The sequence below is a fragment of the Bombina bombina genome, chromosome 1 (assembly GCF_027579735.1).
Source record: "Bombina bombina isolate aBomBom1 chromosome 1, aBomBom1.pri, whole genome shotgun sequence".
Taxonomy (NCBI): domain Eukaryota; kingdom Metazoa; phylum Chordata; class Amphibia; order Anura; family Bombinatoridae; genus Bombina; species Bombina bombina.
In genome coordinates, this window is record NC_069499.1 from 1,519,012,899 (window position 1) to 1,519,038,126 (window position 25,228).

The window sequence follows — 25,228 nt, forward strand, 5'->3', positions numbered from 1 at the left end:
TCTTTAAAAATCAGGAAATTTAGGTAAAATTAAGTTTACAACTACCGGGCCCTTTATTATATTTATATCAAACATCATAAAAAAGTTATTTCTTTCATGTAATTGGCAAGAGTCCATGAGCTAGTGACGTATGGGATATACAATCCTACCAGGAGGGGCAAAGTTTCCCAAACCTCAAAATGCCTAGAAATACACCCCTCACCACACCCACAATTCACTTTTAGAAACTTTGCCTCCTAAGGAGGGGGTGAAGTAAGTTTGTGCTTGATTTTCTTCGTTGATATGCCCTACTCAGCATTTTGAAGCCCGATTCCTCTCAGAGTACAGTGTTTGTCAGAGGAATTTAAAGAGAGTATCACCTATTGATTCTATGGTTTTCCTCACTGGAAATCTTTTCAAAGGTACTCTTTTATCGGTCGTAGAGATTCATCTCCTACCTCCCTTTTCAGATTGACGATTTACTCTCATATTCCATTACCACTACTGATACTGTTTCAGTACTGGTTTGGCTATCTGCTATATGTGGATGGGTGTCTTTCGGCAAGTATGTTTTCATTACTTAAGACACTCTCAGCTATGGTTTGGCACTTTATGTATTTATATAAAGTTTTAAATATATGTATTGTACTTATATTTGCCATGAGTTAGGTTTATGTATATTTTCTTTTGCAAACTATCAGTTTCAAAATTGGGAAACATATTTAGGAAGTTATTTTTTCTTACCTGGGGTATAGTCTGTTCTTCAAATTGACTGCTTTTTCATTAATTTTCACGGGCAAAATTAGGCTCACAAGGTCGCAAAATGCTGATATTTATAACGTCATTCTTGGTGCGAGAATTTTTTTGGCGCGAAGGTACGTTCGGTGACGCAATCATTTCCGGCATCTTAGTTGACGCCAGGTTTCCTTGCACATGGTTGTGTCTGCCATGACGTAAGTTGCGTCATTTATGGATGTTGTTAGCGCCAAAAAATTCCATTTTGCATTGCGCGTCATACTTGGCGCTAAATAATTAAATTATTTAAACCCCACTTCCTATATGCTTCTTGCCTCTTTTTATGCTCAGAGGGTTACGCTGTTTGCATTTTTTTCCCATTCCTGAAACTGCCATATAAGGAAATTGATAAAAAAAAAAATGTATATGTTGTTTTTTTCTCATACATTTGCAAGATGTCTCGATCTGATCCTGTCTCAGAAACCACTGTTGGAACCCTGCTGTCTGATAACAGTTCTACCAAAGCTAAGTGTATCTGTTGTAAGTTAGCAGAGTAGTATGTAACAGTTGTCATGATAACCTTTTACATGCAGATAATGTATCCATCAGTACTAGTACAATGCCTGTTGTTCCTTCAACAGCTAATGTACATGATATTCCTGTGAATATAAAAGATTTTATTGCTGATGCGATTCAGAAGGCTTTGTCTGCTATTCCGCCTTCTAAGAAACTTAAAAGGTCTTTAAAACTTCTCATAAAGTTGATGAAATTTCAAATGACCGACAACATACTGAATTATCCTCCTCTGATGAGGATCTATCTGGTTCAGAAGATCCTTCCTCGGATATTGACACTGACAAATCTACTTATCTCTTTAATATGGAGTATATTCGTTCCTTGTTAAAAGAGGTGTTGATTACTTTGGATATTGAGGAAATTAGTCCTCTTGATATTAAAACTAGTAAATGGTTAAATTCTGTTTATAAACCTCCCGTGGTTACTCCAGAGGTTTTTCCTGTTCCTGATGCTATTTCTGATATGATTTCAAAGAAATGGAATAGGCCTGGTAATTCTTTTATTCCTTCTTCTAGGTTTAAAAAGTTGTATCATTTAACAGCAGTTAGGTTGGAGTTTTGGGAAAAAATCCCCAAAGTTGATGGGGCTATTTCTACTCTTGCCAAATGTACTACTATTCCTATGGAAGATAGTACTTCTTTTAAGAACCCTTTAGATAGGAAACTTGAATCTTATCTAAGGAAAGCTTATTTATTTTCTGGCTACATTCTTAGGCCTGCTATATCCATGGCTGATGTTGCAGCTGCATCAACTTTTTGATTGGAAAGCTCAGCACAAAAAGAAACAGATCCTGATTGTCTAGCATTGTCTGCTTGCTTCAACATGCTAATCATTTTATCTGTGATGCTATTTTTGATATCATCAATATTGATGTTAAATCTTTATCTATTTTAGCTAGAAGAGCTTTGTGGCTCAAATATTGGAATGCTGACATGTCATCTAAGTCTAGATTACTATCTATTTCCATGGTAACAATTTATTTGGTTCTCAGTTGGATTAAATTATTTCAACTGTCACTGGGGGGAGGGGAGTTTTTTACCTCAGGATAAAAGATCTAAGGGTATATCTAAAGCTTCTAATCGTTTTCGTTCTTTTCGACAGAATAAGGAACAGAAAGCCAATCCTTCCTCCAAAGAATCTGGTTCCAATTGGAAACCTTTTTCAAGTTGGAATAAATCCAAGCCTTTTAAGAAACCAAATCCAGCCCCCAAGTGCACATGAAGGTGCGGCCCTCACTCCAGCTCAGCTCATTAAATTTTTTCCAAAACATTTGGGCAGATTCTGCCCAAAATCAATGGATTCAGACTATTGTCTCTCAAGGGTATCGAATAGGTTTCAGAGTAAGACTTCCTGTTAGAAGATTTTTTCTTTCACATGTCCCAGCAAATCCAGTGAAGGCTCAGGCTTTTCTGAAGTGTGTTTCAGATCTGGAGCTTTCAGGGGTAATCATACCAGTTCCATTTCAGTAACAGGCTCTGGGATTTTACTAAAATCTATTCATTGTCCCAAAAAAAGAAAATTCATTCAGGCCAGTTCTGGATCTGAAAATTTTTAATCGTTTTGTAAGAGTGCCAACTTTCAAAATGGTTACTATAAGGACTATTCTGCCTTTTGTTCAGCAAGGTCTTTATATGTCCATGATAGACTTGCAGGATGCATATCTTCATATTCCGATTCATTCAGACTACTATCGGTTTCTGAGATTCTCTTTTCTAGACAAGCATTACCAATTTGTCGCTCTTCCATTTGGCCTAGCGACAGCTCCAAGAATTTTTTCAAAGGTTCTCGGTGCCCTACTTTCTGTAATCAGATAACAGGGTATTGCAGTGTTTCCTTATTTGGACAATATCTTGGTACTAGCTCAGTCTTTACATTCTGCCGAATCACACATGAATCAACTAGTGTTGTTTCTTCAAAGACATGGTTGGAGGATCAATTTACCAAAAAGTTCCTTGATTCCTCAGATAAGGGTCACCTTTATAGGTTTCCAGATAGATTCAGTGTCCATGACTCTGTCTCTAACAGACAAGAGACCAATAAAATTGGTTTCAGCTTATCGAAACCTTCGGTCTCAATCATTCCCTTAAGTGGCTATGTGCATGGAAATTTTAGGTCTCATGACTGCAGCATCGTACGCGATCCCTTTTGCTCGTTTTCATATGAGACCTCTTCAGCTTTGTATGCTGAATCAATGGTGCAGGGATTATACAAGGATATCACAATTAATATCCTTAAATCCCAATGATCGACTCTCTCTGACTTGGTGGTTAGATCACCATCGTATAGTTCAAGGGGCCTCTTTTGTTCACCCAACCTGGACTGTAATCACAACAGATGCAAGTCTTTAAGGTTGGGGAGCTGTCTGGGGATCTCTGACAGCACAAGGGGTTTGGAAATCTCAAGAGGCGAGATTACCAATTCATATTTTACAACTGTGCTATTTTCAAGGCTCTTCAGGTTTGGCTTCTGTTAAAGAGTGAACCATTCATTTGTTTTCAGACAGACAATATCACAACTGTGGTATATGTCAATCATCAGGGGTGGGACTCACAGTCCCCTAGCTATGAAAGAAGTATCTCGGATACTTTCTTGGGAATCGGATTATCTCAGCCGTCAGACTTTATATCCAAGGGAGTGGTCTCTCCATCCAGATGTGTTTTTTCAGATTGTTTAGATGTGGGGTCTTCCAGAAATAGATCTGATGGCTTCCCATGTAAACAAAAAACTTCCCAGGTATGTGTCAGGTCCAGGGATCTTCATGCGGGGTCGGTGGATGCGTTAGAAGTTCCTTGGTTTTACCAACCTGCTTATATCTTCCTGCCTCTAGTTCTTCTTCCAAGAGTGATCTCAAAGATCATCATGGAACAATTGTTTGTGTTTCTGGTAGCACCTGCATGGTATGTGGATCTTGTCCGTATGTCCAGTTGCTAACCTTGGCCACTTCCTTTAAGACCAAACCTTCTGTCTCAAGGACCGTTTTTCCATTAGGATCTCAAATCGTTAAATTTGAAGGTATGGAATTTGAACACTTAGTGCTTAGTCTTAGAGGTTTCTCTGACTCAGTGATTAATACTATGTTACAGGCTCGTAAATCTGTTTCTAGGAAGATTTATTACTGAGTTTGGAAGACATATGTCATGGTGTTCTTCTCATAAATTCTCCTGGCATTCTTTTAGAATTCCTAGAATTTTACAGTTTATTCAGGATGGTTTGGATAAAGGTTTGTTCTGCAAGTTCCTTGAAGGGACAAATCTCTGCTCACAGAAATATTGCTAAGCTTCCTGATTTTCACTGTTTTGTGCAGGCTTTGGTCCGTATCAAGCCTGTCATTAAATCAATCTCTCCTCCTTGGAGTCTTAATTTGGTTTTGAAAGCTTTACAGGCCCCTTCTTTTGAGCCTATGCATTCTTTGGATATTAAACTACTTTCTTGGAAAGTGTTGTTTCTTTTGGCTATCTCTTCTGCTAAAAGAGTTTCCGAATTATCTGCTCTTTCTTGTGAGTCTCCTTTTTTGATTTTCCATCAGGATAAGGTAGTTTTGCGGACTTCATTTAAATTTTTACCTAAAGTTGTGAATTTTAACAACATTAATAGGGATATTGTTGTTCCCTCTTTGTGTCCTAATCCTAAGAATTCTTTGAAAGTTGTAAGAGCTTTGAAATATTATGTTGAAGCTACTAAAGATTTCAAGAAGACTTCTATTTGTTGTTTTTTCTGGTCCTAGGAAAGGTCAGAAGGCTTCTGCCATTTCCTTGGCATCCTGGTTAAAGCTTTTGATTCATTAGGCTTATTTGGAGTTGGGTCAGGCCCCGCCTCAGAGAATCACAGCTCATTCTACTAGATCAGTTTCCACTTCATGGGCTTTTAAGAATGGAGCTTCAGTTGATCAGATTTGCAAAGCAGCAACTTGGTCTTCTTTGCATACATTTTCTAAATTGTACCATTTTGATGTATTTGCCTCTTCGGAAGCAGTTTTTGGTAGAAAAGTTCTTCAGGCATCTGTTTCAGTTTGATTCCTCTGCTTATGTTTTAAGTTTTTTCTTTTCAACCTATTTTTTTGGATGTGGATTTAAATTTTTTAGCTGTTTTAATTTTTATCCCTCCCTCTCTAGGGACTCTTCTTTGGAGTACCACATCTTGGGTATTACTATCACATACACCACTAGCTCATGGACTCTTGCCAATTACATGAAAGAAAACATAATTTATGTAAGAACTTACCTGATAAATTCATTTCTTTTATATTGGCAAGAGTCCATGAGACCCACCCTTTTTATGGTGGTTATGTTTTTTTGTATAAAGCACAATTATATTTCCAGTTCCTTTTGTTGATGCTTTTTACTCCTTTTTCTATTACCCCACTACTTGGCTATTTATTAAACTGAATTGTTGGTGTGGTGAGGGGTGTATTTATAGGCATTTTGAGGTTTGGGAAACTTTGCCCCTCCTGGTAGGATTGTATATCCCATACGTCACTAGCTCATGGACTCTTGCCAATATGAAAGAAATTAATTTATCAGTTAAGTTCTTACATAAATTATGTTTTTATGTAGAAAAATATCCATCTTTATGAATAAAAATCTGTAAAAGTTTTGTCTCTAACAGGTCCAATAACAGCCCCTTCATAAATACTTGCGTCCTCATAGTTTATTAGTTTGCTTGACAAAGAGCACTCTGTGCCAGCAAAAACTAGTCAGATGTTTGTAAAGTGGTTGATGCTGCCCTGACATATTATGGATTGTTTTAACCCACCAAGAAGTTAATAAAGTATATTGGGCCAGACTATGAGTGGAGTGCTAACAGTTACGCACGGGCGATAAGGGGATTATCGTTGGTGTTTCTGCTCCTCGGGTTTACTGCTCATATTACAAGTTGAAAGTGAACGTTATTGATTGTAAACGCAATCACAATTCACACTGTAATTAAAAAATACACTACAAAATACAGTTACACTCATAAATATACCATCTAATAAACATTATTCAAAAAAAAATATTGCACACAAAAGTTACAAGGGCTTAAAGATATGAGGTCTCAGGTGTTTAAATAATATAAACACATATAAACACATAAATACGATTCTTGTTTCTGTTGAAGGGGTGGAGCCACGCGTAGCATGTCTGTGAGGTGCTCCCTACAGGGAAGAGCACGGCCTGAAGCACCTAAGCTGCCATTGTCCTTGGACAGATTCTCGCCAAAGCCTGCCCGGACACTGACTCAAGAGATTGAGCCAGCCACTGAAACCCTGCCACACTGCCGAAGTAGGCCCAGTTGAAAGGGCCATTTGCCTTGGGAAGAAGGAGACTTGCGGATACTGCCCCACAGAAGCTGTTGATGCCAGATAGTGGCGTGGCTCCCAGGATCACCGGTTGAGTGGTGAAGCAAAGGTGAGCGGGCAATTCGGCCACTCCTGCACCAATCCTCTCCCAGTGTAAGAGCACCACAAGTCTGGTGGAGCTGAGGTTCTGACCCCCTGCCAGTGAAGGAAGGAAGCATCCGGTCCCTGCATCTGGAGCATGTAGTTCGTAGAGTCCTCTCCTGTTTAGAAAGCCGTGGCAAAGAAGCCTGGATCACAGAAGTGTGGAAAAGCTGAGCCAGCCATCACTGTCACGATCTATAAGATAAGTACTATTTTCTCCCCTCTTATTTGTGCAAGAATTCTATGCCGCACATCTTATAGAAGGGACAATATTTCGAAATAAATTAGTGTCCAGCTGTTTTCTACTGGTACTGATTGGAAAAAAGGTTATATTACAGAGAACAATACTATTATATTTTATACATTACAGCCCTAAGGAGGATTTATAGTGTGGCAACCTTCAAGAGGACACTGTATTATACTGCTGAGCAGATAACAATTTAATTCCCTTTCACCGAGGGTTTGAGTGTGTTTTGTGAAAAGCATGATGTAATCTATTCAGGGTGAAGGTCTTAATTCTATTGCTGACTTTATGGCTAAGGTAATAAGAAGGTCCTGGATGCTACTGTAAGCACATCAACTGGCAGAGAGGCTCTGACTGATAGCAGAAGACTTAATTACACCTTAAGAAAAATCAAGAGTGCTATGGGACAGTAATATACTGGTCATTTATTAAATGTTGCACCTAAAATAAAGAAGAGCAAGAACAGGAAGTCTTTTTGTACCAGCTGATGCAAGGAAATGTGGCCTCTGATGGTGTACCTGTACTTAAAATTTGTTAAACTTAAATGTTGATATTTAACAGGAGGTGTTTGGTCACTCTATACATACAGGCTACTTGTTTAAACCAATTATATGTCACATTTATAAGTGCCTACTATATTTAGGGAAAACGGGGTGTAATGGTGCAATTTTTGCAGAGAATTGCACATAAGGTGACATGAGCTATATACTTCTTGCTTTCAGATTTTGCAACCTTGCTTACTTCTATTAGCTTAAAGATATATTTGATCTTATATTTGGAGGCTTAACAAGCTGTTTTCTGCCTTACATGACTTCTTAATGAAAATTGAATTATGGTTAACTAAAGGTTTTCCTTTATAAATCAAGATATTTGCATAAATTCATTGTGTTTTTGGAATTAAGCGCATATTTTTGTTTTATATATACATAGGTGCACTTTATCTCTTTGAAATTAAGCATACTACCTAATATTGCAAATGATTGTTGGTCACCAAGCTTAATCTTAATAAGAATTGGGGTAATTCTATTAGAGTCTAACAGGGAGCAATTAAGTACCACAGCATATTTCAACTATGATGGCAATGTAATTATTTATATAAAGGAAAAGTATTCACTTTTTCTTTTTTTTCAGTTTTATTAAAGGAGTAATCTGCTCTTTACACTACCAATTTATGGAAAGATTTGTCTCATTCTCTAAATCTCCTACAATGCCACCAATGAACACAAATAAGAAAACCACCAATATAAGGGCCGGCTTGCCAGGCTCCCAGGAAATTATTGGAGGTGAAACCCCACTATTAATAACACAAATTAGATGCCCAATGATCATTTCCCAAATATCAACTCACCTTAAACAAATTCTGAAATTATAAAAGAAAAAAGGATGTTGCCATTTTAATTCACAAACAACTAGATTATAAAATCTTATGTATACAGATAGATAGGAAAGAGAGATTTATTATATTGAAAATTGAAATTTTGAAACAAATATTTGTGATTTGTAATGTATATGGCCTAAACAAACTTACGGCTAGATTTAGAGTTTTGTCGGTAACGACCCACGTAGCTAACGCTGGCTTTTTTTCCCCCGCACCTTTTAAATACCGCTGGTATTTAGAGTTCACAGAATGGCTGCGTTAGGCTCCAAAAAGGGAGCGTAGAGCATAATTTACCGCCACTGCAACTCTCAATACCAGCGGTGCTTACAGACGCGGCCAGCTTCAAAAACATGCTAGTGCACGATTACCCCATAGGAAACAATGGGGCTGTTTGAGCTGAAAAAAAACCTAACACCTGCAAAAAAGCAGCGTTCAGCTCCAAACGCAGCCCCATTGTTTCCTATGGGGAAACACTTCCTATGTCTGCACCTAACACCCTAACATGTACCCCGAGTCTAAACACCCCTAACCTTACACTTATTAACCCCTAATCTGCCGCCCCCGCTATCGCTGACACCTGCATATTTTTTTTAACCCCTAATCTGCCGCTCCGTACACCACCGCAACCTACATTATACCTATGTACCCCTAATCTGCTGCCCATAACACCGCCGACCCCTATATTATATTTATTAACCCCTTATCTGCCCCCCACAACGTCGCCGCCAGCTACCTACAATAATTAACCCCTAATCTGCCGACCGTACCTCACCGCTACTATAATAAATGTATTAACCCCTAATCCGCCTCACTCCCGCCTCAATAACCCTATAATAAATAGTATTAACCCCTAATCTGCCCTCCCTTACATCGCTGACACCTAAGTATTAACCCCTAATCTGCCGACCGGACCTCACCGCTACTCTAATAAATTTATTAACCCCTAAAGCTAAGTCTAACCCTAACACTAACACCCCCCTAAGTTAAATATAATTTAAATCTAACAAAATAAATTAACTCTTATTAAATAAATTTTTCCTATTTAAAGCTAAATACTTACCTGTAAAATAAACCCTAATATAGCTACAATATAACGAATAATTATATTGTAGCTATTTTAGGATTAATATTTATTTTACAGGCAACTTTGTAATTATTTTAACCAGGTACAATAGCTATTAAATAGTTAATAACTATTTAATAGCTACCTAGTTAAAATAATTACAAAATTACCTGTAAAATAAATCCTAACCTAAGTTACAATTAAACCTAACACTACACTATCAATAAATTAATTACATAAAATACCTACAATTATCTACATTTAAACCTAACACTACACTATCAATAAATTAATTACATAAAATACCTAGAAATAAATACAATTAAATAAACTATGTATGGTATCCCACTGAGGAATACAAAAGGCGCGCTGTTATTGGTAAAGAGGAAATGTATAAATGATTATATATAAATATTCGGATTTTCACAAAAGATATGAAATAATAAAATGAAACAATTAGGGATGTATAATACCAATGTAGTGATCCAACAAATTGGACTGTATATGAATAGTTACTATGTCCTTTGTCGAGTAAATCTGACTCCGCTGTTGACTGTAAGAAACCAGTGGTGAAAGTCTGTTTCTTTGAGGTTGTCTTGTTAGTCGGTGCTTTATTGAAGGCAGCTCCTCTTGTTCCCAGAGAGCGGGGATGTAGCTGTTTAGAAAAGGAGATAGAGAGGGCGCCACATAGTGTGATAAAATTTTAAGCAGAGTGGTAAAAATCTGTAGCGGTGGTGTGCTTACCAGATAATGTTGTACTGTGCTGTGACCAGTACTGTCTCGCCTGCTAGCACTTAAATCAGTGGCTAGTACACTGCCAGACCGAGTCTTTCCAGGGGCTCTTCCTTCAGGCTGTGGGCTCCAAAATCTTCAGTATTGGCTGCGAGCAAAACTTCGTTTTGTGACTTTGGATTTTAACTCAGTATTATTGTATAAAAGAATGTATACAACTTCCAGAATTAAAAGAATTTTAAAAGGCTTTATTATAACGCGTTTCTCAACCTCCAAGGGTCGTTTCTTCAGATATCAAAGCGAATAAAATATGTTACATATTCTGACATTATATACACATTTGCTAACTAAAACGGAAGTTGTCACAAAGAATTTTAAACCAATAAGGATACATTGTAGAACTCCAACTGAGAGGCTAATGAAAGGCTCACAGCTGTGTATATAATGTCAGAATATGTAACATATTTTATTTGCTTTGATATCTGAAGAAATGACCCTTGGAGGTTGAGAAACGCGTTATAATAAAGCCTTTTAAAATTCTTTTAATTCTGGAAGTTGTATACATTCTTTTATACAATAATACTGAGTTAAAATCCAAAGTCACAAAATGAAGTTTTGCTCGCAGCCAATACTGAAGATTTTGGAGCCCACAGCCTGAAGGAAGAGCCCCTGGAAAGACTCGGTCTGGCAGTGTACTAGCCACTGAATTAAATAAACTAACTAAAGTAAAAAAAATAAAAAAGAACTAAGTTACAAAAAATAAAAAAATAATTTACAAACATTAGAAAAAGATTACAACAATTTTAAGCTAATTACACCTACTCTAAGCCCCCTAATAAAATAACAAATCCCCCCAAAATAAAAAATGCCCTACCCTATTCTAAAATAAAAATTGTAAAGCTCTTTTACCTTACCAGCCCTTAAAAGAGCCTTTTGCGGGGCATGCCCCAAAGAATTCAGCTCTTTTGCCTGTAAAAAAAAATACAATACCCCCCCCAACATTACAACCCACCCCCCACATACCCCTAATCTAACCCAAACCCCCTTAAATAAACCTAACACTAAGCCCCTGAAGATCATCCTACCTTATCTTCACCATGCCGGGTATCACCGATCGGTCCAGGCTCCGAAGTCTTCATCCAAGCCCAAGTGGGGGCTGAAGAAGTCCATGATCCGGCTGAAGTCTTGGCCCAAGCGGGGGCTGAAGAGGTCCATGATCCGGCTGAAGTCTTCATCCAAGCGGGAGCTGAAGAGGTCCATGATCCGGCTGAAGTCTTCTATCAAGCGGCATCTTCAACCGTCATTCGTTGGGAAGTCGTCGGTGAAGAAGGATGTTCCGTGTCGGCGGGATGAAGATGGATCCGGAAGAAAGAAGATTGAAGATGCCGCTTGATAGAAGACTTCAGCCGGATCATGGACCTCTTCAGCTCCCGCTTGGATGAAGACTTCAGCCGGATCATGGACCTCTTCAGCCTCCGCTTGGGCCAAGACTTCAGCAGGATCATGGGCCTCTTCAGCCCCCGCTTGGGCTTTTATGAAGACTTCGGAGCCTGGACCGATCGGTGATACCCGGCGTGGTGAAGATAAGGTAGGATGATCTTCAGGGGCTTAGGTTTATTTAAGGGGGGGTTTGGGTTAGATTAGGGGTATGTGGGTGGTGGGTTGTAATGTTGGGGGGGTATTGTATGTTTTTTTTTAAAGGCAAAAGAGCTGAATTCTTTGGGGCATGCCCCGCAAAAGGCCCTTTTAAGGGCTGGTAAGGTAAAAGAGCTTTACAATTTTTATTTTAGAATAGGGTAGGGCATTTTTTTATTTTGGGGGGCTTTGTTATTTTATTAGGGGGCTTAGAGTAGGTGTAATTAGCTTAAAATTGTTGTAATCTTTTTCTAATGTTTGTAAATTATTTTTTTATTTTTTGTAACTTAGTTCTTTTTTTATTTTTTTGTACTTTAGTTAGTCTATTTAATTGTATTTATTTGTAGGTATTTTATGTAATTAATTTATTGATAGTGTAGTGTTAGGTTTAATTGTAGATAATTGTAGGTATTTTATGTAATTAATTTATTGATAGTGTAATGTTAGGTTTAATTGTAACTTAGGTTAGGATTTATTTTACAGGTAATTTTGTAATTATTTTAACTAGGTAGCTATTAAATAGTTATTAACTATTTAATAGCTATTGTACCTGGTTAAAATAAATACAAAGTTGCCTGTAAAATAAACATTAATCCTAAAATAGCTACAATATAATTATAATTTATATTGTAGCTATATTAGGGTTTATTTTACAGGTAAGTATTTATCTTTAATTAGGATTAATTTATTTAATAAGAGTTAATTTATTTCGTTAGATTTAAATTATATTTAACTTAGGGGGGTGTTAGTGTTAGGGTTAGACTTAGATTTAGGGGTTAATAAATTTAATAGAGTAGCGGTGAGGTCCGGTCGGCAGATTAGGGGTTAATACTTGAAGTTAGGTGTCGGTGATGTTAGGGAGGGCAGATTAGGGGTTAATACTATTTATTATAGGGTTAGTGAGGCGGATTAGGGGTTAATAACTGTATTAAAGTAGCGGTGAGGTCCGGTCGGCAGATTAGGGGTTAATAATTGTAGGTAAGGTAGCAGCGACTTTGGGGGCAGCAGATTAGGGGTTAATAAATATAATATAGGGGTCGGCGGTGTTAGGGGCAGCAGATTAGGGGTACATAGGGATAACGTAGGTGGCGGCGGTGTGCGGTCGGCAGATTAGGGGTTAAAATTCTTTAATATAGTGGCGGCGATGTGGGGGAACCTCGTTTTAGGGGTACATAGGTAGTTTATGGGTGTTAGTGTACTTTAGAGCACAGTAGTTAAGAGCTTTATGAACCGGTGTTAGCCCAGGAAGCTCTTAACTCCTGGCTTTTCTCTGCGGCTGGAGTTTTGTCGTTAGATTTCTCACTTCAGCCAAGACTCTAAATACCGGCGTTAGAAAGATCCCATTGAAAAGATAGGATACGCAAATGGCGTAGGGGGATCTGCGGTATGGAAAAGTCGCGGCTACAAAGTGAGCGTTAGACCCTTTCCTGACTGACTCTAAATACCAGCGGTTGCCCAAAACTAGCGTTAGGAGCCCCTAACGCTGGTTTTGACGGCTAACGCCAAACTCTAAATCTAGGCGATAATTTCTGGGACTTACTGCAGAAAAAAATAATGGAATATTCAAAGGATCAACTAATTGTAGCTGGTGATTATAACCTGATTTCACACACGGCATTAGATCGATCAGATGCAATTAAACAATCATCTAGAATTAGAATGTATAAGAAGGAAACTTTATTAATGCGTTCTTTCAAAAATAACCTAGGTTTAAGTGATGTTTGGAGGGTACAAAACCCAGACAGTAAAGAATTCACTTGTGAATCTAAGGTCTATAAATCATTTTCCAGAATAGACTTATTTTTAACATATGTTATGTTGTTAGGAAAAGGTATTAAAGCGGACATAAAACCTTTACTATTTCTGATCATGCGCCAATTTCTCTGAATATTCCTATTAAGAAAGTTCCACCTCATTTTTCCCCCCTAAATATTTATTTGCAAATCATAAATTTAATGTATGGTTGACTAATAAATGGAAACAGTATGCTCAAGATAATGCAAATTACCAACATAAAACTAGTATATTTTGGGAAGCTTCTAAAGCGGTTTTGAGAGGAGAGATCAAATCATACCTAATTTATTTAAGGAAAAAAAAAATGCAAGAGATATTCAACTCACTAACCAACTAACTAGCTAACGCATACAATGCATATTTAGCTACATTAAGACCCTATGGCATAGATATAATGAAGCTAAAAAAGAAAGCGAAGTATTTATCACGCAAAAAGTTATCAATGAGTCACATAGAAATAATGCGTTTTGTTATAGATTCAGGGAAAAGTCAGGGAAATATTTATGATAAATGATAAAACTAAAAGACGAGAATGAAGACCATTGAGGCAATTAAAAAATCAGATGAAAGATCTGTACATACAGATGAGATTAAAAATAATCTTTACCAAATATTTTCAACATATATATACAACAGACCAGATTAATCAAATAAATAAGGAAAGTTTTTGGGAAGGACTTAAAATGCCATTATTAGAGGAGGATAACATAAAAGAATTAAATGCTCCAATTTTAAAAGAAGAAATTGAAAAAGTCATTTAAAATATGCCGCTTGAAAAGGCCCCTGGCCTAGATGCTCTTCCTAATGAATATTACAAAATTTTATCAGAAAACATTATACCCAGTTTACAAAACTTTAAAGGGACAGTCTACCATAGAATTGTTATTATTTTAAAAGATAGATAATCCCTTTATTACCCATTCCCCAGTTTTGCATAACCAACACAGTTATAATAATATACTTTTTACCTCTGTGATTATCTTGTATTTAAGAACCTTCTTCCAGCCCCCTGATCACATGACTGTGACTGTTTCTTATCTATTGTCTTGCAGTTAGCATTGTTTTGTGCTAAATCTTAAATAACTCTCTGTGCCTGTACACAGTGTTATCTATATGGCCCACGTGTACTTTCTCTCTCTTTGTGTTAAAAAAGGAATTTAAAAAGCCTGTGATAAGAGGCAGCCCTCAAGGGTTTAGAAATTAGCATATGAGTCTGCCTAGGTTTATTTTTAACTAAGAATACTAAGAGAAAAAAGCAAATTTGATGATAAAAGTAAATTGGAAAGTTGATTAAAATTACATGTCTTATCTGAATAATGAAAGTTTAATTTTGGCTAGACTGTCCCTTTAAAGGGTCACTGTAAGTAAATATTTTCTATGCCTGTTACTAACTAACTACCCCAAATACGCTTTTTATCAATAGCATTTCATTAACATATCTCTACCGTATATCAGAAATCTTGTCTGCAAATTTAATTGTTTTCCAAACCCACTCCGTGGGTATCCTTTGCTCTGTACCAATCCGTTTACAATACCTAGGTTTCAAAATGGCGCTTTAAACACAAAGTTATTGGTTTAAGTATTTTGAACACGCAGTGCTGAAAATAGTGGGCAGGTTAACGTGACATCATCGGCGAATAAAAGATATAACTTTTAGAACGTTATGAAACTTCGTTTTGGAGAAAATATAGGTCAGTATGTTTTAATTAATGTTTATTAACTTTAATATGTTAGTTGTTTACCTTAAAAATTATAACAGAAAGTAATCCTTTAACGAATATTATACCCAAGGAAAAGAAATATTACCTCACTTCACTAAATCCCTAGTTACACTTATTTTAAAGAAAGGGAGAGACCCTGAAAATGTTGATTCATATCTCCCGATATCTCTCCTAAACACAGACTATAAAATACTGACAACTATTTTAGCAAATCGACTCAAAGTGATTCTACCTGTTTTGATACATCCAGATCAGACAGGATTTATGAAAAATAGAACCTCAGTGATTAATATTAGTAAGGTATTATAAACCTTGGAGTGTTATTGGTCCAAGAGATTAGAGCCTCTAGATAACCCTGATAACGCAATTATATCTATCAATGCCAAGAAATCGTTTGATTCTATACAATGGGACCACCTGTTCAGTCACCACCTTAGCTAAATTTGGATTTAAAGAGGGATTTCTTGATTTTATACAAAGATTATATGTAAAGCCGATATCTAAATTGTTAATAAATGGCGAGATCTCTCAAGATATTATATTATTAAAGGGTACGAGACAGGGATGCCCCTTATCCCCCTTACTATTCAATTTATCAATTGAACCCTTGGCCATTCTCTTAAAAGAATAGATACAGGGCATTTTAGTAGCTTCCACAGAACTCCAAATAGCACTTTATGCAGATAATTTGCTTATTTTTTTGAGGAACACACAGGAAAATATACCCAAACTATTAAAGATTTTAAAAAGCTTTGGCTCATTTTCAGGATAAAGAATACATTTTTATAAATCAGAAATATTATGGATTAATAAAATGCATCTCTCAGTATAAGTTCGCTTTTAAGAAGTTAAAGAATAAATAAAATACGTGGGACTTAAATTTAGTCTATCACATGATCGCTGGTTCGATCTGAATTTTAAACCTCTTTGGAAGAATTTCTAAGAAGAACTAGTGAGATGGTCACATCTTCCAGAATCCTTATCAAGTAAAATTAATTTCATAAAAATTATATTTTTTCCCAAATTACTATATGTTATGCAAAACATATCCATATTTATAAAAAATAGAGATTTATCCACTATTTATAAACATTTTTGAGAATTTCTATGGGGTGTCCACAAGAAACCAAGATTATCAGCATTCAGGCTAACTCAGACCAAATTATACGCCGGTCCTGGTCTACCATCTATCAAATTTGTATAGATGGATATGCATCATGAAAACAGCCTTAGATTGGATGACAACATATGGATATTATTCTTTATTGAAATTAGAAACAAATTTAGTTAAACCATTTTCACTGTCTGCATTACTACACATAGAAATAAAACATCTACCTAATGAAGTAAAAAATATGAGATCTATGAAAAATCCAATCTTGGCATGGCACAAATTATGTAAAGTAGGGAATATAGAACCCTACTTCTCAAACTATTTACCCATAACTGGTAATCTAGAGTTTATGCCAGGAGTAAATTCTACGGTGTTTAATAACTGGAAAGGTTTAAATTTTTTAGCCCAGATATGGGATAAAGTAGATATGTGCAATTTGTTTCGGTTCGATTCGGAAATTTGGAAAATTCTGCAAATTCGGCGATTCGGATCAAACCAAATTTCCGAATTAAAATTCTGCCGAATTTTCCGAATCGAACCGAATTAGTTCGAATCGATTCGTAAATTCGGGATGGCCATTGGATTACACTAGTATTGTACAGTATGTTAGGTTAACACCTAATATACAGTATAATACTAGTCTAATCCCACCTAACACTTACCGAAATGCCGAATTTCCGAACCGAATCGAACCGAATCGAACTGAATCGAACCGAATCCAGCCGAATTTCTTCGAATCCGAATGAATCCGAAATTAATCGATTCAGAATTTTCCGAATTTGAATCGATCCGAACCGAACTTCGAAAAATTCCGAATCGATCCGAACCAAATTTTTTCGCCATGCACATGTCTAGGATAAAGACAACACACAGGGGAGGGTGTTGAAACTCTTTCAACCCCCAATATCTTTTAATCTTGCATTTAGTTTGGGCCGCCTAACATAAGCAATATTGCAGCTTAAATGTACTATATATTAGAACGAGGCATTTATACTCTGCAACGCTTTATCTAAACTTTACCTAGTGTGAATCTGTGTTATGCTTGAAAAAACTTTTATTAGAATTTAACTTAATGGAGATGTGAATCTGTATGATGGAAGTGTGTGTCTAGTGCCTAATAAACCTCTGCTTTAATTCTAAAGTGAGGCATTAACAAACTACAGGATCTATCTAATTACAAAACCAGTACCTGAGAGTGCTTTCTAGAGAAAGTATATCCTTAATATAATTCAATACTCTTTCAGTATTCTAGGTTTAACCTATGTATGCAGATGATAATCTAATTTAGCTATCAACTGATACTAGCCGCTACCTGAGTATCATAGAAATTTCTTGGCATTGCATGCATCGGTTACTACAGACATTAAAAATTAAGGCTAACACCCTTAGGGAATATTCAGGCTGTAATTACAATTAGCCTGGGTAAAAATTTTCACATCGAACCTTGAATAGTGACACTTTTTATTTATACAACCATATTAGTTACAATATACTATACATTAGTAACAATTTGATCAGCATTCCCCTATACAAGGTGTTATAATCTTAACTAAGCATAATAAACCTAGTACACACCATACAGACAATAAGTTACATCACTCTCTGAGAGTGACAGACTGCCAAAATAGCTAACTAATTGATTTAGAAAGTATGTACCGACTATCCTGTATTATCAGACAATAATTTAAAATTTAAGTACAGATTGCAGACACAAGGCAATCCAAGCACACGAGCCAATGACAAAAGACATCAGACTGTTAATAAAGTTAACCAACAGATTGAGAATCAGTATGGTTATACTATTTTGTATTAACAGACAATAATTGAAATCCAAGTACTGATTGTAGGTACAAGACAATATAAGCACATGAGCCAATGTTAAAAGATATCCAAAAAATATAAAATTCGGGTACTTCACCTAAATTTATTTTTATAAAGATTTGCTCACCTATCTGAGCATAACTTTCTTAAGTTGAAATCATTACTATCTATAACATTACTCTAATTAAGAGAAAAAATATAATAGACTTAAGACAACCTATCTAATAAACACCTCAGTACCTAACCCATTGCTGAGTGAGTTTTATACTCAGCAAAACCAACACATATTATATCTATTTGTCTTCTCTTAGGAGATTTCAATACATTCCATCTCCTTATTAAGTACACAGCCAAGTGACCAGATTCTCACATTTAATTCAATAATATTGTTAACTGTACTGAGTAATTTGATAAACTCGTTCTATGGGCCCCTACTTTTTGTGTTTTTTAACTCTTTATGTTGTGTGTTCTGTTTTTTAATGAAACTAATGAAGGTTAAATTTTAATCCAAATCACCAACTTCATCCTATTAAAGGTGTTCTAATTATAAACTCATAAGGGGAGAATGAAGTGCTAAAGAAATGCATACTTTTTCAACCTCTTGTTGATTCTGTCCTTCTAGTTAATTCATGCATAAGCACTCAAGCTAAGGAAATAAATCCAATTTCGATAATAGCATCTTCCCCATACTAGTGTAGGGCTGTTGCACTCTTTTGTCTTCAAACACACAAATTAAATCTTTTGAGTCATTGAAAGGTAAATTCAATAATAAAGATTTTTATGAGTACCTGCAGGTAAGACACTTCCTGGAGTCAATTAAAAGTAGGTGTAACATGGAGCAGCATTGGAAAGAGATAGATATTGGCCTTAATCTATATAAAAACGGTCTCACATCTATATCTTATTGTTATAATTGGATACTTAAGATGGTAGGGGATACACAGTTAGACCATATAGTGCATATTTGGTAGAAAAAAAGTACAGACATCACTAAGTTACAGATTATGAAAAGTCTTACCAGAGTTAGAGCCTCTACGCTCTCTATTTCATAGCGGGAAACACATATCAAACTGATTATCAATGTCTACTTAACCCCTCATGAGATGTCCAGATGGTCGCAGGGCAATATATTTTTTGTACTAGATGTCATAGGGCAATAGCAGATATTATACATTGTATTTGGCATTGCCCAAGCAAAGCTTGAAGCAAAGCTTAAGAAATTGTTAATTACTATTGATTATTACATGTACAATTAAAGCACTATGAATTGTATACAATATCGCATAGATTTAGAGTTCTGCGTTAGCCGTCAAAACCAGTGTTAGGGGCTCCTAACGCTGGTTTTGGGCTACCGCTGATATTTAGAGTCAGTCAGGAAAGGGTCTAACGCTCACTTTCCAGCTGCGACTTTTCCATACTGCAGATCCCCCTACGCCAATTGCGTATCCTATCTTTTCAATGGGATCTTTCTAACGCCGGTATTTAGAGTCTTGGCTGAAGTGAGCGTTAGAAATCTAACGACAAGACTCCAGCCGCAGAGAAAAGCCAGGAGTTAAGAGCTTTATGGGCTAACGCCGGTTCATAAAGCTCTTAACTACTGTGCTCTAAAGTACACTAACACCCATAAACTACCTATGTACCCCTAAACCGAGGTCCCCCCACATTGCCGCCACTCTATTAAATTTTTTTAAACCCTAATCTGCCGACCGCACACCGCCGCCACCTACATTATCCCTATGTACCCCTAATCTGCTGCCCCTAACACCGTCGATACCTATATTATATTTATTAACCCCTAACCTGCCCCCCCCCAACGTCGCCGCTACCTACCTACAATTATTAACCCCTAATCTGACGACCGGACCTCACCGCTACTCTAATAAATGTATTAACCCCTAAAGCTAAGTCTAACCCTATCCCTAACACCCCCCTAAATTAAATATAATTTAAATCTAACGAAATAAAATAAATCTTATTAAATAAATTATTCCTATTTAAAGCTAAATACTTACCTGTAAAATAAACCCTAATATAGCTACAATATAAATAATAATTATATTGTAGCTATTTTAGGATTAATATTTATTTTACAGGCAACTTTGTATTTATTTTAACCAGGTACAATAGCTATTAAATAGTTAATAACTATTTAATAGCTACCTAGTTAAAATAATTACAAAATTACCTGTAAAATAAATCCTAACCTAAGTTACAATTAAACCTAACACTACACTATCAATAAATTAATTAAATAAACTACCTACAATTACATACAATTAAATAAACTAAACTAAATTACAAAAAAAAACACTAAATTACAAAAAAACAAACACTAAACTACAAAAAATAAAAAAAGATTACAAGAATTTTAAGCAAATTACACCTACTCTAAGCCCCCTAAAAAAATAACAAAGCCCCCCAAAATAAAAAAATGCCCTACCCTATTTTACAATAAAAATTGTAAAGCTCTTTTACCTTACCAGCCCTTAAAAGGGCCTTTTGCGGGGCATGCCCCAAAGAATTCTGCTCTTTTGCCTGTAAAAAAAAAACATACAATACCCCCCCAACATTACAACCCACCACCCACATACCCCTAATCTAACCCAAACCCCCCTTAAATAAACCTAACACTAAGCCCCTGAAGATCTCCCTACCTTGTCTTCACCATGCCGGGTATCACCGATCCGTCCAGAAGAGGGTCCGAAGTCTTCATCCAAGCGGGGGCTGAAGAGGTCCATCATCCGGCTGAAGTCTTCGTCCAAGCGGGGGCTGAAGAGGTCCATCATCCGGCTGAAGTCTTCGATCAAGCGGCATCTTCAATCTTCTTTCTTCCGGCTCCATCTTCATCCCGCCGACGCGGAACATCCTTCCTCCACAACAAACTCCCGATGAATGACGGTTCCTTTAAGGGACATCATCCAAGATGGCGTCCCTCGAATTCTGATTTGCTGATAGGATTCTATCAGCCAATCGGAATTAAGGTAGGAATAATTTGATTGGCTGATGGAATCAGCCAATCAGATTCAAGTTCAATCCGATTGGCTGATCCAATCAACCAATCAGATTGAGCTCGCATTCTATTGTTCTGATCAGCCAATAGAATGCGAGCTCAATCTGATTGGCTGATTGGATCAGCCAATCGGATTGAACTTGAATCTGATTGGCTGATTCCATCAGCCAATCAGATTATTCCTACCTTAATTCCGATTGGCTTATGGAATCCTATCAGCCAATCGGAATTCGAGGGACACCATCTTGGATGACGTCCGTTAAAGGAACCGTCATTCGTCGGGAGTTCGTCGTGGAGGAAGGATGTTCCGCGTCGGAGGGATGAAGATGGAGCCGGAAGAAAGAAGATTGAAGATGCCGCTTGATAGAAGACTTCAGCCGGATGATGGACCTCTTCAGCCCCCGCTTGGATGAAGACTTCAGCCGGATGATGGACCTCTTCAGCCCCCGCTTGGATGAAGACTTCAGCCGGATGATGGACCTCTTCAGCCCCCGCTTGGATGAAGACTTCGGACCCTCTTCTGGACGGATCGGTGATACCCGGCGTGGTGAAGACAAGGTAGGGAGATCTTCAGGGGCTTAGTGTTAGGTTTATTTAAGGGGGGTTTGGGTTAGATTAGGGGTATGTGGGTGGTGGGTTGTAATGTTGGGGGAGTATTGTATGTTTTTTTTTTACAGGCAAAAGAGCAGAATTCTTTGGGGCATGCCCCGCAAAAGGCCCTTTTAAGGGCTGATAAGGTAAAAGAGCTTTTCAATTTTTATTTTAGAATAGGGTAGGGCATTTTTTTTATTTTGGAGGGCTTTGTTATTTTATTAGGGGGCTTAGAGTAGGTGTAATTAGCTTAAAATTGTTGTGATATTTTTATAATGTTTGTAAAAAAAAAATTGTAACTTAGTTCTTTTTTTATTTTTTGTACTTTAGTTAGTGTATTTATTTTTATTTATTTGTAGGTATTTGTATTTTGTTTATTTATTGATAGTGTAGTGTTAGGTTTAATTGTAACTTAGGTTAGGATTTATTTTACAGGTAATTTTGTAATTATTTTAACTAGGTAGCTATTAAATAGTTATTAACTATTTAATAGCTATTGTACCTGGTTAAAATAAATACAAAGTTGCCTGTAAAATAAATATTAATCCTAAAATAGCTACAATATAATTATTATTTATATTGTACCTATATTAGCGTTTATTTTACAGGTAAGTATTTAGCTTTAAATAGGAATAATTTATTTAATAAGATTTATTTTATTTTGTAAGATAAAAATTATATTTAACTTAGGGGGGTGTTAGGGTTAGGGTTAGACTTAGCTTTAGGGGTTAATACATTTATTAGAGTAGCGGTGAGGTCCAGTCGGCAGATTAGGGGTTAATAATTGTAGGTAGGTAGCGGGGACGTTGGGGGCGGCAGATTAGGGGTTAATAAATATAATATAGGGGTCGGCGGTGTTAGGGGCAGCAGATTAGGGGTACATAGGGATAACGTAGGTTGCGGCGGTGTACGGAGCGGCAGATTAGGGGTTAAAAATAATATGCAGGGGTCAGCGATAGCGGGGGCGGCAGATTATCGGTTAATAAGTGTAAGGCTAGGGGTGTTTAGACTCGGGGTACATGTTAGGGTGTTAGGAAACAATGGGGCTGCGTTAGGAGCTGAACGCTGCTTTTTTGCAGGTGTTAGGTTTTTTTTCAGCTGAAACGGCCCCATTGTTTCCTATGGGGGAATCGTGCACGAGCACGTTTTTGAAGCTGGCTGCATCCATAAGCACCGCTGGTATTTAGAGTTGCAGTGGCGGTAAATTATGCTCTACGCTCCCTTTTTGGAGCCTAATGCAGCCCTTCTGTGAACTCTATACCAGCGGTATTTAAAAGGTGCGGGGGGAAAAAAGCACGCGTAGCTGACGCACCCCTTTGGCCGCAGAACTCTAAATCTAGCCGTATGATTTCTAAAAAGGTTATTTACCTATAATTGCATGTTTTATTTATGAGACAAAATATAAAACTCCAGCAATGTGATGTAAAATTATAAATATATATTGGTTTATTTTCTGTTAAAATGTGAATGTATACATGATTTATTTGTATAAATTTTGTTAATGTTTTGCCTTGCAAGGCGTTGATTTTGCATCATGGTCACATTGTTGGCTTTAAATAAATATTTAAAAAACAAACAAAAAAAAACACATAAATATATATCGACATATATATAAGTGCATTGGAGCCCTTTGCAGTTAAGTGCATGAAAACATGAAAAAGCATATTTATGCAATATTCATATTTAATAAAGCATTATACTGTGTTTTTCCTGTAAACATTTCAAATTCCAATGTTCTGTACATATCAATTTGAATGTTTCTGTTTTGATTGAATATTGCATAATTCGAATATTACATTTAAAGAAAACATTATAAATACTATTACAAACATATAAATTCGATTTTTTCAAATTAGAATATTGCATAATTCAAATATAATATAATCCTTTTCATACGGTCACCGCCGTATACTGAATCTTCAATGCAAGGGAGCCTTTTCAAAATGACGCCCCTTGCATTCTTATAGGCTGATTTGATTTTGGAAATTCAAATCAGCCAATAGGATGAGGGCTACTGAAATCCTATTGGCTGTTCAAATCAGCCAATAGTATGAGAGCTACTTAAATTCTATTGGCTGATTTGAATACCTAATCTAATAGCCCTATCAAAATAAAAAAGCCCCCCAAAATGAAAAAAAAACCTAGCCTACAATAAACTACCAATGGCCCCTAAAAGGGCCTTTGGTGCGGCATTGCCCCAAAGAAATCAGCTCTTTTACCTGTACAGAAAAATACAAACACCCCCCAACAGTAAAACCCACCACCCACACAACCAACCCCTCCAAATAAAAACAATAAAAACTCTATCTAAAAAACCTAAGCACCCCATTGCCCTGAAAAGGGCATTTGTATGGGCATTGCCCTTCAAAAGGGCATTTAGCTCTTTAACTAACCCAGACCCTACTCTAAAAATAAAACCCACCCAAAACACTAACTCCCGACGATCCACTTATAGTTCTCGAAGTTACGCTTGAAGGATCCATCCAGCCGGCAATAGGATTTGAGCTGCTAAAGTCCTATTGGCTGTTCTAATCAGCCAATAGGATTTGAGCAGCTCTCATCCTATTGGCTGTTCCAATCAGCCAATAGGATGAGAGCTCAATCCTATTGGCTGATTGAAACAGCCAACAGGATGAGAGCTGCTCAAATCATATTGGCTGATTGGAACAGCCAATAGGATTTTAGCAGCTCTAATCCTATTGGCTGATTGGAACCTTTCAGCCAATAGGAAAGATTGAGCTCGCATTCTATTGTTCTGATCAGCCAATAGAATGCGAGCTCAATCTGATTGGCTGATTGGATCAGCCAATCGGATTGAACTTGAATCTGATTGGCTGATTCCATCAGCCAATCAGATTATTCCTACCTTAATTCCGATTGGCTTATAGAATCCTATCAGCCAATCGGAATTCGAGGGACACCATCTTGGATGACGTCCGTTAAAGGAACCGTCATTCGTCGGGAGTTCGTCGTGGAGGAAGGATGTTCCGCGTCGGAGGGATGAAGATGGAGCCGGAAGAAAGAAGATTGAAGATGCCGCTTGATAGAAGACTTCAGCCGGATGATGGACCTCTTCAGCCCCCGCTTGGATGAAGACTTCAGCCGGATGATGGACCTCTTCAGCCCCCGCTTGGATGAAGACTTCAGCCGGATGATGGACCTCTTCAGCCCCCGCTTGGATGAAGACTTCGGACCCTCTTCTGGACGGATCGGTGATACCCGGCGTGGTGAAGACAAGGTAGGGAGATCTTCAGGGGCTTAGTGTTAGGTTTATTTAAGGGGGGTTTGGGTTAGATTAGGGGTATGTGGGTGGTGGGTTGTAATGTTGGGGGAGTATTGTATGTTTTTTTTTACAGGCAAAAGAGCAGAATTCTTTGGGGCATGCCCCGCAAAAGGCCCTTTTAAGGGCTGATAAG